Source organism: Botryllus schlosseri, chromosome 3, assembly GCF_051294905.1.
Source record: "Botryllus schlosseri isolate E-star chromosome 3, Bs_hap1, whole genome shotgun sequence".
NCBI classification, from domain to species: Eukaryota; Metazoa; Chordata; class Ascidiacea; order Stolidobranchia; family Styelidae; genus Botryllus; species Botryllus schlosseri.
The window spans coordinates 28,227,481-28,242,206 of NC_137238.1; the positions used below are offsets into that span (position 1 = coordinate 28,227,481).

Sequence of the window (14,726 nt, forward strand, 5' to 3'; positions counted from 1 at the left end):
CTGCTGCAGAATTTTCAATCGATATTTCTCTAAGATGCTTCAGTGTCGCATGCTCAAATGTCGGGCTATGGTCATTTATTTGAAAGGTTCATCATACGCCAAGTCGTGGTCATAACTCCGTAGAAAATACTGGGCAGACTCACTCAGCTAATAAAATCATACGAGACCCTTTCTCTCAGAAATTAATCATCTGGCGGTAATTAATGTAGCTTAGTAATCAATAATTTGGCAGACAACGCGACACTCGATTAGCTTACGCATCACATATCTTTCACCATATAAATGAGGATACAGTATTTAGCGTCAGACTGTAGAACAGGGGTCGCCAACTCAAAACGGGTCGCGGGCCACTTTTCAAATTTCGTAGAGGCCGCGGGCCGCATGAATCAATATGGATGAAAAATAGGCAACAATGTTCTAAAACTCTACGTCAGTACAATGGTGAGCTACCTAACATAGGCGATGGGCATATTGACCACAAAAGAAATAATATTTAATTAAAGGAATACAAATACAACAAAAATCATTATCATCAACATTATTTTATTTTGAACTGTGAGCTGTGCACGATACCTGGAAACGATTTTCAGCGACAAAGGAATCGATATTGGGACTAGCGAGATACGTGACTAGCTGAAAGGTAATCTCCACGTAAAGCTTGTTCTTATGGCGAAGCCAGTGGCTCGCAAACATATTTAGACACGGCCCCCTTTATGATACTGAAAAATCGTCATATCACGAAATACAACCAGAATGCTAGCAATCCAAATGGCTAGTTTGATGGCATGGAAGGTTATGACTGAGAATTCTATAAGATGAATTCCGGACTATACACAGAGCAATAACTATGAATTGAAGGTAAATCGCACGGAGCGCGAAGAATTTTTCAGTTGAGCGCATCCCCGCCTCCCCATCAGATGCTTTCGCGCCCCCATACGGGGCGCGCGCTCCCTAGTTTGGGAACCACTGCCCCGAGCTGTTTTCTAAGCGTCTCGGTCTTGGCAGTGTTTGGGCCAGCATTGCAAGTCAAGACAATATGCCCATTCATATCAGTTGATTCTCCCTCGATGGAATGTTGTTGCCATGTTTTAGCTAGTTACGAATAGTGATATTGGGCACATGAGAATAGCTTATTTTGAAACAACAACAACGACATGTTGAAACTGTACTCAATTTCAGCATTTCAAATTGGATTTCTTAGCTTTCCTCCGAAATCTCAAATCAGGTCGCGGGCCGCAGAACAAGACTTGGCGGGCCGCATGCGGCCCGCGTGTTGGTGACCCCTGCTGTAGAAGGTACAGAGATTTACATTATAGAGATTTAAAGTGATTGTCAGGTTTGGTGCACAAGCACAACCATATTAGAGATTAATGAAGGATGAAAACCGGGCAGGTTCTGTCATGGTTTTACAATCAGTGCAGTAAAATTTATATGATATCGTAATCTATCCAATGGATATATTCAGCGCCGATAACGTATTTTTGTTGCTGTTTTCCACCATTCGTCGTGGTTCCCTACTGTAAATACTCCACCCAGAATATCAATAATCCAATATAGCCTATATTTCCAGCTCCATTCTAAAATGAATGGATAGTAGACTCGTTTGCTAAAATGCACTGGGGTAGAAACGCACACAAAAAGTATTTTAAGGTCAAATGGCGTCATGTTATGATATCACTTGGCATTTCCTGATGTCCTATAAGTCTATACTTCTTCGATACTTCAATATCTGCGCCGAAACATTGTATCTCTTGGTCTCCGCCTCAAAGACAAAGCTCCTCTATAACCCGTACCTCCGAAACAGTGCCCCATATTCATATCCCTCAAATCTTACCAGATGATCCGATGCGCATCTAATGCGGTCACGGGGAGCAGTGTTAAATGGCATGTCGCGGTCGTAGAGTCATCATCTGATAGGGTGAAAATGGCTAACATGTATCACAGTACTAAACATATTGCATCTTCGGCTTGATTTGCCATGGCTCTCGATAGAGACGAATTAACAGTAGTATTTCCTTCGCAATTTATCATAATCCAGAATAATGGCATTATTTCCTATTGTCATGAGCTCGATCAAAACTTTCGCCGTGTGTGCAAAAATGAAAGAAAGTTACAAGGCGTCTGCGTTTGACAGGGATGTAAGCAGATTCATCGGATGAGTGGAGTATGTTAGTGACATGCCTAACGTACCAAGCTAGGAAATAACCGATCCATTTCGCGTTTAATGTCATCGAAGAAGTACCATTGTTTTCGGAACTATAACAGATGGTGGGTTCGATGCTTGCTGGTCCAACTCCTGTCGGAATCAAAATTTATTGATAAGTCGATTAAAAATGGGTTAAGCTTATGAAATTCATATCAGAATCCAAATCCAGGTTAAAAAAAATCGCAAGCCCATATACGATCAAAAGCCATAACATCTACATCCGTTTATTCAAAATCGAATCCATCCTGATCTCCACTATCTGATCATAGCAGGATTGTTCACTGACCGAGGATTCGCTGATTAAATTGTCAGGTTACCCTAAAATCGCTGCACACCAAATTGATTATAAAAATTTGGAAAATAAAATTTCAAATTTTACCGTCAACCCGATGAAGTTGTTGAGTTGTCTACAAAAGCGATGCGAAACAAATTCCAAGCAATTCGAACCTATAGAAGGGAAGGTATTTGAGTTTTTCAATAATAATTGTTGAAAATCCAAAACTTTCAACTCCAATAATTCGCTTCTTCCGGTTGGAATCAAGCATAAATTATTATTCATTCTTTTGGGCAAGTTAACAATCTGTTGAGGTTGAGATTAATACTTTAATTTTTTTTATGACAAAATCATAAATTTCAATTTGCTCAGCGTCGGCTTCTACCGGTTTGAATTTAGCCAGATTTGGTGTAGAGCGTTTTCTGTAGGAAACCTAACAATTTGATCAATGACAGGGTTACCATATCTTGGAAATCTGAAGAGGACACTCTTTAAAAATTTTCAGACCTACAATACCGGAGAAAAATCAAGAAAAATTGGTGAATTTACTCCGAGTTCGTAGTTAAAAAAAGGTCATCTTTCCTGTTCGACTCCTGAAATACCCACTTTCAATGAGGTTTTACGTTGGTTGACTAAAAAAACGTCGGCATTCTGGCTCAACTCCCGAAAGGCCGCCACAAACATTCAACCAAAATTTTCAAAAAAAGAGGACAGCTTCCTAAAATGAGGACATTTGGGCGTCCTCCGAGGACACTTTCAAAAAGTAAAAAAAAGAGGACGTATGGTAACCCTAATCCGTGAATCCCCAGAATCCGAAAAAAGTTATTTTGGAACAACCGTGATGCATGGCCTATATCTTTGCGACAGAAGAATCATTAAATTGGCACACAAAACTGTACATTCGATGGATTGATTCTTAATGGCGCGAAAGAGCAGAAGTTGGCAAATCATGTATACGCAGGCTGGTTGGAGAAATCAACAATTCTCTCGCGTAACGTGGAAATATAATAATCAAGAATAATGAATAATCGTCAAGACATACACAATGTACAATGCGAGGTAATGAACAGATGGAGAGAGAGATCGCGATGCTTTGACGATGGAGATGCGATACGACGGCAAAGTCACGTTGTCCGCACCCCCGTTTTTCTCATCCATGCTATCCGTGGATGCTAAGCATAAGCACCTGGCAGTATAGCTGCGGATACCGGTTTTCGAGTCTGACCCGGCCGAGGATCGAACCCGCGAATTACCGGTCAACAAGTCTGACGGATCACCATTGAATCTCGCTCGGTATAGGAGGATGCCGAACGACCAGTTGCAGTTGCAGTTACGGTCTCTTAAACTGACATCCACCTCGTCCTATAGTGCCCGATGTCACAGTTCCTTTTTCGAAATTAGCTGGTATTCCGCGCCTCTTTCTTGCTCTTTTCATTCATTGTGAGTACGCTCTTTCACCGGGTATTTTTCTGGGCCTTCTGTCGCCGTAACAACAGCGACGAGAGGAAGAGGAGCCCAGAATAACCTCCGACGCGGAATCGAACCCAGGCCGCCCGGGCGGAAGGCGCTGTCGTCACTACGACGCGATCTCACCCGCAGAGCGTAGTTTCAGCGGTAACATCCTAGCCGGGATTTCTAGAATCCCCGGCATTCGGATTTTTGATTTGAAACAGTAGGCAGAAGTCAGACGCTGTTCTTTTCCAATGATCGCGTTGCCCATGGTGTCGACAGTGGATTGTTTGTAGTCGTATCAATATGGATAATAGTTTTTTAATAAATATTGCAAGTCGTCTAAAACAGTGGTTCTCAACCGACCGTGCCGCGACGACATTCCTGCCGGTCCGCGAGGAATATTACAATTTTATACTTTAATTTTAAGATGCAATGTTGAAGGCTTGTCCTTTGATAAAATAAATAAAACATCTAATTTTAAACTGAATCAAAACTTCGTGAGGTAACATTAGGGCTAGAAACATGTTCGATTTGACTTAAAGTACAAGACGTTTCATTTGAGGACATGCGAGCGACAAATACAGAACAGATACGAGCTCACTCATCGCTAAGCAGCGCAGTTTGATCATTGGATTTCGATTCATTTATTTTGTGCAGGACCGTAACTGGGGCACCCCAAACCGCCCAATTGGAGAGGGGCCGAGCTTGAAAACGGCCCCAAATTATTTCACAAATGAATATAAATGATAGCGTTTTATTTGAAACTTTTCCCAACATTTTTCAATTTCTTTTCTGGCTTTGCACGATTTACTGTCCCTAAATGTCTTGCTTATTAGGTGCCCTTCTCCGAGAAATACGCATGATTTATAGGCATTTCGGCGTCAGTCATTGCCGCACCACGACGTATCCACACATAATGAAGTTTAGGTTGACATATAGGACTCCAAAATTTAGGCCTAAAATTCGACCGCGAGAAAAGCGCTTTAGTCGTGAATGATCGAAAATTGTCGCCATTGTCGCGATAAGCTACGTAAACTATCTGCTTACGCTGAGTAGAATGGATGTGATCACAAGTACAGGTGAAAACATCCACCCAAGTGTAGGGTCTTGGGGCGAAGCCTCCGGAAGTTTGGCTTATCGCCCTGTGGGGGCCCCAAGACCAACGTTTTTTGGGGTGGGCTGACGAAGTGCTTTTTCGGCCTGGATTTGTGGATGGCCGGTATAGCTGCTGTAATGTGTTTTCTTGCGACACGCACTGTAGTCGCAGTTGCCGAAGTAGCCTGAGTCTGGTGGCAGTGGGCAATGAGCAAGGTAGCACGACAAGGTGCTTGGTTCGACTCCGATACGCTTCTATTCTTGATATTGTCGGTCGGTATTGAGTTGGCATGGCCGTTTAAACCCACGACCTTTGGCGCGAAAGAATGTAAACGACTCTCAGCGGTAGCACGTTTACCTGGACAAGGCAATTTTACCTCGACTTGGCAGACTCACTACCATAAAATCACATAGATGTCATCATCAATATCATTAAATACGATCAAAACCCTCCAAATGTCACTATCTAGCATCATATAATTGCCAAAAACGGTTGCATACTTTACATTTTGGCTTCATTTCAATTTTGACAGTTCACCGGTCCGCCAGACATTTTTTGAAATTTTACCGGTCCGCGAGGCGAAAAAGGTTGAGAACCACTGGTCTAAACGTCGGGAAAATAAAAAGTGTCTCGTGGTACGGAGCAAAATTTAGGAATAAATTTCAAGTAATCACGCAAGTAATAATGATCGGTGTCGACAAAATCGCCGTATCTTGCATATGTTCGGATTGTTCTCGATGCGCGAGTGTGACCAGTGATAGAGACCAATTTCATTCATTCAATGATTTTGCGGTTTGCTGAACGTCCATCGTTCTATCACAAATAGATTGAACGCAAACGAAGTGATTGGAGCTCACAGCGTATGTTGTCGTTAGTAAAGTAAATGGAAAAGTAGGCCTGTTATATAGAATGGTTGTTGTTGTTGTTAGTATTGTACATATGGTGTTCGGCTACTATGGCCTTTTACACCAGGTCTCAAGAGTCTGAAGGATCCATAAGCGTCACAACTGTCTGCCGGTGAGGATAACGAATTCAGCCACTGGTAGTAAAATCCGTGGATCTGATAACAGTTTTGTGAGCTGAAACGGTATGCCTAAATTCGCCGCTGTCGTCTTCAAGTGATCGCGGTGGTTCGAGTAGCGTTCGCAATGAATTAAAAAGTGGTCGACCGTCTCGTCGATATCGCACGTATCGCATAAACCCGTGTTGTGACATCCGATTCTGCGAAGATGCCAGTGGAGTCTGCAGTGGCCCGTTTGCAATCTTATCAGAATTGATGAGATTTTTCGTGAGGATATGCTGCTTGTTTGCGAAGCAAATATTTCGCGATATTGCGAATAATCATCTGATTCCTCGAATTCATCATTCCATCTTTCCTGACAGTGTTTGGCGATTTGCGATCGTACTTCCTTGATTGACAGCGAGATTTGTTCGATCTCACGAGCTGGGGTTCGGCACGCAGCGCTTCTGGCTAGCTGATCAGCCTGCTCGTTTTGTCCCACTCCTCTGTGCCCAGGAATCCATATAATATGCGTCATTATGTTGCTCCGCGACAGATTTCTGCAAGACAGAATAATTTGAGTAATTAAAAAATTCTCATACTGACGATTGGCTATGGTCCAAATGGCACTCAAACTGTCTGAAAAAATAGCTAATTCACACTGTGGGCGAAGATTGTTTTAAGCCCATAAAAGACCCTTTAATATCCCGACAAGCTCCGCAGTAAATACGGACACTTGTGGGAGAGCGTCATTAAAAGAATACTTAACACTCTAGACCAGTGGTTCCCAACGTGGGCGATATCGCCCCCCAGGGGGCGATTTGGCGATCTAGGGGGGCGAAAATTACGAAGGGGGCGATAGGGGGGCGAAAATGGACAAAGGGGGCGACGGGGGGCGAAAATAGCGAAGGGGGCGATAGGGGGGCGATGACGCGTCAAAACGGCTGACCTTTTTTTTTTAGTCATCCACCTAGCAATACGGAGAGAAAAAACGTTATTTGCAGCCCTGAGCGGAGAAAGATGACCTTTTTTTTTTTTTTTTTTTTTAGTCAACCCGCCGGTGATTACAGTCTGTATGCCCAATTATCGGTGCACAAAATTTTGGGGGGCGATGATTGGTGTTGACCTTGAAAAGGGGGCGATGGGTCGAAAAAGGTTGGGAACCACTGCTCTAGACGAAGAATCCTGCGCCACATCCGTGGTCGTTTTTGAAGCCGTCACTGCAGATCCTTGAGTGGTTCCTATATTTTTCATTAATGTACTTGCTACAAGTTAGTTCAATGACAGTAGGGTGGTGTAAATTGACAATGTTGGAATACAAACTGTCGTCCACACATATATAAATATCATCCCACGGGGGATTAGGCGGGGATTGTATGCGATGAGCATGTAGCTCATCCAGCCACCGAAGTCTACTCAACATGTTGAATGTAATGAATCGTTGAGAGTCCGGAAAAATTTCATGCCATGATTGTATTATCAAGTTACGGCAGGGGTGATTGTCTCTTGCTCTAATGTTACACCGATATTTTAGGCAGGAATACAAGTGTCTAATTTTACGGGTGGTTCCCTGCAGGAGTGCTGAAGCGCATAGATAGGGGTACTACGCATAGCACCGCTGCAAATCCTTAGCGCAGCATTCTGGATCGTTTGTATAGACTCCATTACGTAATTTGGCGAGAACAAATAAGCTTCCTGTCCGTATTCAATAACTGATCTAATCAAGGACCTGTAAAGAGCTAACAGGCACTGTTTTGAAGCACCCCAGGACGTACCTGCTAAGGAACGAAGAAGGTTTAGACGCTTAGTGCATTTTTCAACCACAATTCGGGAATGGCTTCGGTAATTATGTTTGGAGTCAAAGATTACCCCCAAGTATTTATATTCCACTTTAACTTGTACGGGAGAGTCGCATAGCCGTACATTTATTTCAGGGGTTTTTCTCCGCCGGGTGAAAAGGACTGCCGCTGATTTCTTAATGGTGACTGGTGCTTGGTGCTCACTTGAACCAAACCTCTTGTATGATTTAAATTGAATTCGAATATAGTTTATATTACTCGATAACCATTTGTGCAGGCCTAAATTGTATCCCATGGATGTTTAATTGGGTAGTGCATCATATCAATTCTTTTGAACTATCTGAGTGAGGTTTCGTATTATATTCTCTATTGTGGCGTATAATAAATATAGACTGAGGGTATATAGGGCCTTATTACATTTATATTCACCAAGGGTTACCATATACGTCCTCTTTCAAGAGGATCTGTTCTTTTTTCGATGAATTGATAGTGTCGTCGGAGGACGCCTAGATGTCTTTTTTTATGATTTTGTCGTCTTTTTCTCCAAAATTTATTAAAATGCGATCAAAAAGCCGACTCCGACGAACCTATCGTCAGAGTTCCGTAACAAATCGTAGAGACCGGGAGCCGAGACAAAGTGATGACCTTTTTTAGTCAATATGGTAACCCTGATTTATTCGTTTCTCGATTTAAAATAAGTGGCGACTCAATCTTTCAAACAGCTATCAATCAATCAAGGTTTATTAATATTTTCATCGTTTCAAAACATCTCAAGACTGCGATGCAATGAAAAGATAGGAAGGTGTCGAAACAACTTGCAGTAGCCTTCAAGATCATACACCCAAGTTAGCCTAGGCGAAGTAAAGAAGAGGCATGCACAATGAATGAAAAGTAATGCAGAGAATATATAATACGCAAGCGACAAAATGAGGTGGCATGTGGCGGAAGGCGAGGTCTATTTTAGGTCGTGGTCCGGTAATCCTGAAGACTGGCTAGTATTCATTTAGAAGAAATTGCTTGTATTTCGACTTGAATGCTGTCATGCTCGACGACTGTCGGATAGCCGGCGAGATGCTGTTCCACAATTAGGGTCCGGCATACTTGATAGAGCAATGCGTTTTCTTGTATTCAGTCCTGATCATCTGGCAGTTGTTCGTCGTTTACGCGCGTGTGCTGTACTTGTGCGCTTTTGTCTCCGCGGTGAAGTAGTCGTTGAAATTTGAGGGACATTGACCGAAATGGAACTGATACAGCTAACAGAATGCAATGACTTAATCATGCCCCGTGCTTGGAATTGTGACTCGACTAGTGACTTGACTTGACTTGAGTCAGAAAGTGCAATGACTCGAGATGACTTTTGAATCGAAGGTAAAGTGAATTGTTCCCAACACTGCAGAAACGGTGGTAAGTAATTGAAAAGTTACTTCTTGTGACGCTTCGATTTCGATTTCAACTTGGATAAGGGTTGAGGATTTCGTGAAATAAGACAACATTGAAATTAGGCCAGGGCCTGCAATTGAATAGAAGCTCTAACTGCAATACGAGGCAAGAAATTAAAAGATACATCAGTACCCGTATTATACATTAGCGTCCAGTCCGAAACATACAATGTGCCAATTGATTGTCATTCGTTTGTGGCGTGTCGAGTTATTTTACTGCGTGTGCCTATCTTCAGCCTGATGTTGTGGAATTGTATTCTTACGAGTTTCAAGTTCCGGAAACCATCACAATATACAACGTTATAGTATACGCCGCCGTAGAGCCGATTGACTGCAATGGGTCGAATAACTAACAAAACTATGACAAGCTTTAGGCCGAAGAGCGCGTGGTGTGCAGACATGCCACTACTGGGTTTTTCCACCCAGATCTGGGTTTCTCGAGCATCACCTGGGTTTCTGGGTTTTTTTCCTTGAAATCTGGGTTTTCTCAACATCATGTTCGCCAAGTTAATTTTATGTTCGAAAATCAATTATATTGGATTAGCAAGATCATAATGTCGAAAAATGCACGAGCTTCAGTTGTCGATTGACTGCTTGATTGCTGCATTTTCGAGGAATTTTGTTATATTGTAACGGCAGAGTCTTGAGGAACGGTTTCACTACTAAAATGAAAGGCCGTGATGTGATAGAGCTTTATTGTATACCAGCTTCCAGCTCGCAGAAAGTCATGTTCATAGGGCAGCTCCTTCGAATTCGGAACCGTTTTCTTACAATTTATGTCGATTCAAGACTTGACTGCTAGTATCAATAAATAAAATAAGATCTTGGTTGCTTTCACAGCTTATTTAACGTCCACTTGCAAAGTAATAATTTTATTTATCACACGAGCTTTCGGAGCAATGCGTCAAAAGGAAAACAACATATATTTTTATATTTGCATTGTTAACCGACCAAAATGTATAGTATGAACTGATGCAGTTTAAATATCAAGGGCTAAAACTTGGTTCTGTGTCAGGGGTCGCCAACTCAAAATTGGTCGCGGGCCACTTTTCAAAATTCCTAGAGGCCACGGGTCGCATGACTTCAATATCGAGATTAACATAACCAATGCAGCTTACCAATCACGTGTGATAACTCTACGTAAGTACAATGCTGTGCTCTCTTACATGGGCGATGGGCATAGTCACTTCAAAATGAATAATATTTTATTGAAGAAACACAAATAATAAAAATATCATGCTCATCAATTTCATTATATTTTGAACTATGAGCTGCGCACGATACCTGACAACACTCTGTAGCAACCAAAACAGGGGTGGCCATCCTTTTTGCTATTCACGGTCGCATTTCGATTACTCATGTAGCCCGCGGCCGCATTCCGGTGCATAGTAGTAATAAACGAGCTGGGGCCAAATATCTACGTTAAAATCACCATGTCCATTGCTGGTACACTCCGGACAAATCTATTTACTCATATCGGCTTGCTTACGAATCCCTGTTGCTCATCTTCACAACATGACTATATTCACGATCTCGGTGCACTCTAAGTTTTGAAGTGTTGCTCAACACGGAAAATTGAACACGAAACGTGATCCAAAAATTGAACGCCTAGAAGTGTTGCGAAGTGTTTAAATTAAAAGTGTTTACCTAAAAAGTGTTCAGTCTCAAAGTGGCTGGTTGACTAGTCACCAGAACGCAGGGCTCAAAATAAAATCAGATTTTATTGATTCATAAATAAATGACGCTTATAATACCCAACCTGGGTGATTAAATACGTGCAAACATTGAAATTTCCAATAGCTGCTGTGACAGGGTTTCATAAATTCAGATCAGCAGTTGAAACCGTTTCCGGAATAGTCCATGAAATCACGAAAATCACAAATGATTAAGAGCAAACTCACTACAAATATCATGCAACTCGCTCAATCATGAAAATGAATGCATAGGGACAGTGATAACAAAATATCATTTAGTATCTTAAACTTTCGTGACAGGGGCATGGAATCAAATTCATTGGCTACGTCCATTAGCGGAAAACATGATCAACACAATTCATTACAACTTATTTAAAACTGATCAAATTATGGCTTGTAAATTTCTAATTTTATTATAAACAAACAAACAATGTATGTATCAGTATCACTACCACGATAAACAACCATAAGTATTTTTTTACTCTAAATAAAATTTGGCCTGCTAACCAGGTATCAAAAATATTCTAGGGCTTGCATTACAAGTATTTATATCAGGTTAATGCCAATCACTTTTGTTTAAATAACAAAGAAATCGTTTCTTTCAGTCCATACAAATTTTGCAGATTTACAGAAAAGATTTTGTTGTTATTTACCGGTCTGCTGCAAAATATGAAATCTGGAAGTCATTAGGGCAGTGGTTCTTAAACATTTTTGGACACTAACCCTTATGATAGCAAAAAATTTCACACACTCATCGTGGTATCATAAAATTGAAAAAAGCAACCAGAACGCTAGAAATCCCATCGGATAGTTGGATGGCAGTGAGGGTAATGGTTGTTGATGAGAGAATATTCAAATATTAAATTCTGACCATACACAGAGAAATAACTACAAGCTGCCATGTGCGAAAAAGAGATTAGTTGACAGCGGCTTCACACCCATTCAAATGCTTTCTCCTTTAGGGTATGACAATCCAATGCATAGCAGCTCAAAACGTCAACAATGTTTCTGAATACTCCATTTTCACTGAAGCAATTTTATATTCTTGCCATCAGCTGCAATCCAGGCTCGGTCAATCTCTGATTCGTGGCGTGCCATGGCGTTTGCTTCTTTTCTACTGGTCGACTCCAAGTTGCGCTCCTTGAAAATGTGATTAAATTTCAAAGTTTTGAATATGTCAATGAAAATTCAAAATATTATGCAGAAATAAATATAAATATTTCACACATGCAGGTTACACAAGCGCAGGAAAGGCGCTCGGATACATGTGAAATCCTATCACTGAGAAGGACTAAAATTAGCATAACGACTAATAAAAATATCTTGAATCAGGTCTGCGTTTTTTTCAATTCGGCCATTTTGACATTTACGTTGACGTTAAGACGCACAGGCAAGAGTGAGAATGCAGAACTGCAACTCAGAATGAAATTTATAGCAGAACGTCGCAGGTCTATGTAAATTTGTATGATCCACAAAACAGAAAGATCACGGTACCTGTTTCAATAAGACATGCGCTTGGGTCTTGGATTATATTCGTTTGTCTCTCAATTTGGCTTGGAGAAGAAGACAGTTGACTTCATCAACCTCGTTTTGCTGAAAATGTAATTGATTGCAAACAAGATCCGACAATAAATATAGTAGAATCGTTATTCCTATAGGTTCGGATTTCCATTATAATAATTGACATACGGTAGGCTTTACATATAACTTTGATTCCAAGATTTTATAGCTGCTTTGAATTGAGACGAGAAAATATATCAGACAAAGGACACATTGATTGTCTTTAGTACAAAAACTTTGTGACATCTTATCGAAGGTGTTGAATACTTTTCCTTCATTGCAGTAATTGTAACTGTTCTCAATCTTTCAAAATCCTTCCTTCCTGATTAAATTTAATTAACGAAATTAATTGGAATTAGCACAACATGGGAAATGATCTCAATTTGATGTTCACCTAGTCCAAGTATAGTTCAGTAAGCAATAGTTTAAATACAAGTCACACCAGCTCTTTACATTCAACAACACCTCTGTTCAATGTACACAGATCACGCCTTTCTTCAGCTCATATCACATATATGTATAGTTTATGAGAAAATTAGGACTGCAAAAACCAGCACATTACATAATCAATGGTGATATATGGACTGAATAAATAGACTTACATAATCACATCTTTCCATGGGTTCTTGAGGGAAAAGTATGTATCGTAAAAGATGACTACACCAGCACAAAATCCGTTCAGATGACTCCTCACGTCACTATTAACATTGTCTGTTAGCACAGGCACGGTAGAACCAGCGGGTCTTTTCGAAGAGTCGACATCAGTTGGATGACTTTGAGGATCAATCCAAGACTGTTGAAAAAAAAATACTTGTTTTAAAAATTTGCAATACAAGGGAACTATTTAATATTCGAACAGCTTCTTCGAGGTAAAAAACTTCAATATAAAAGTGAATAGTATATGCATATTGAAATGAGCCCGAATATTTTCGGCTGAGACTCGTCAGGGGTAATTGTCATTCGTCAGCAACTAGTAGAGTACTCAGAAGAACGTTGTACATCAACAATCGTATCACAAAATATGACGTCACCAGCATTCAGTATTCACGCAGATATCAGACTGGATACAATTGTATGTGACAAAAGAACTTCTTTCATAGAACAATTATTTATTGTAATGGAAAGTTGCATGTAACCTTACCACCAATTTTACTCCAGCACGAGTAACATACTTTCCTGGATTGGTAATCATTTTAGTGACATTTTACCAGCAAACATTCACAAAAATAACCGAATGCAGCAGAATCGAATTCATTATCTAAGGATATACCAGTTTACTTACGAAACACTGCGATGCTTACCAGTATTTTAAACAACAAATGCATTTCAAAAAGGTGCCAATCGCAGTACATACTACCTGCACATTAGGGCATTTTTCATATTCATTACATCAGCCACGACCCAAGCTTGATGAGTCCCTGATTCGTGGCGTGCCATGGCGGCTCTTTTTTTTAAAGGTCAAATCCAAATGCTGCTCCTATAAAATTCAATAAATACCAAAGAAAAATTGCAAATTTTATGCAGAAGTAAATATAAATATTTCACACAGGTAGGTTACAGAAACGCAGGAGAGGTGCTCAGCCCCCAGGTTGAGAACCAGTGACCTAGCCCATTATAGTTCAGTGAGCAATAGTTAAAGTACAAGTTACACGAGCTCATTACGTTCAACTACATCTCTGTTCAGTGTTCAGTGTACACAGTTGAGTGTACACTGTATAGTGTACACAGATGAAGCCTTTTTCAGCTCATATCGAATAGTCCGTAAGCTACTCTGCGAGATAGTTCGTGTCAAAAGTAGGACTGCAAAAACCAGCAAATTACATAATAAATGGTGATATATAAAATCAATGAATAGGCTTACATAATCACAAGTATCCATGGGTTCTTGAGACAAAGGTCTGTATCGCATAAGATGACTGTGCCGGCACAAAACCCGTTATGAACGACTCTTCACGTCACTGTCAACATTATCTATTAGCGCAGGCACGATAGACCCAGGGGGATCTTTTCAAATAGTCGACATCAGTTGGATGAATTTAAGGATCAATCCAAGACTATTGAAAAGAAAATATTTGCTGCAAAAATTTGCAAAACAAATGAACTACTCAGTCATCACGCAGATATCATACTGGATACAGTTGTTGTTTTCTGCAATAAGTTGTGCATGACAGAAGGGTGTCTTTCATAGAATATTTGGGTAATGGAA

The 14,726-nt window shown here is 40.7% G+C and overlaps 2 long non-coding RNA genes across 2 annotated transcripts; one reads left to right on the forward strand and one right to left on the reverse strand.

The window, feature by feature from the left end:
- The first annotated feature begins 4,715 nt into the window (after positions 1-4,715).
- LOC145436304 (uncharacterized) lies at positions 4,716-5,422 on the forward strand. The gene is made up of 2 exons (XR_013914256.1): positions 4,716-4,816; positions 4,887-5,422. It is a non-coding gene; the product is annotated as an uncharacterized LOC145436304 (long non-coding RNA).
- Positions 5,423-11,917: 6,495 nt separating this feature from the next.
- On the reverse strand, positions 11,918-13,330 carry LOC145435081 (uncharacterized). The gene is made up of 3 exons (XR_013913699.1): positions 13,123-13,330; positions 12,455-12,553; positions 11,918-12,100 (listed from the first exon to the last, which is right to left on the reverse strand). It is a non-coding gene; the product is annotated as an uncharacterized LOC145435081 (long non-coding RNA).
- Positions 13,331-14,726: the final 1,396 nt, after the last annotated feature.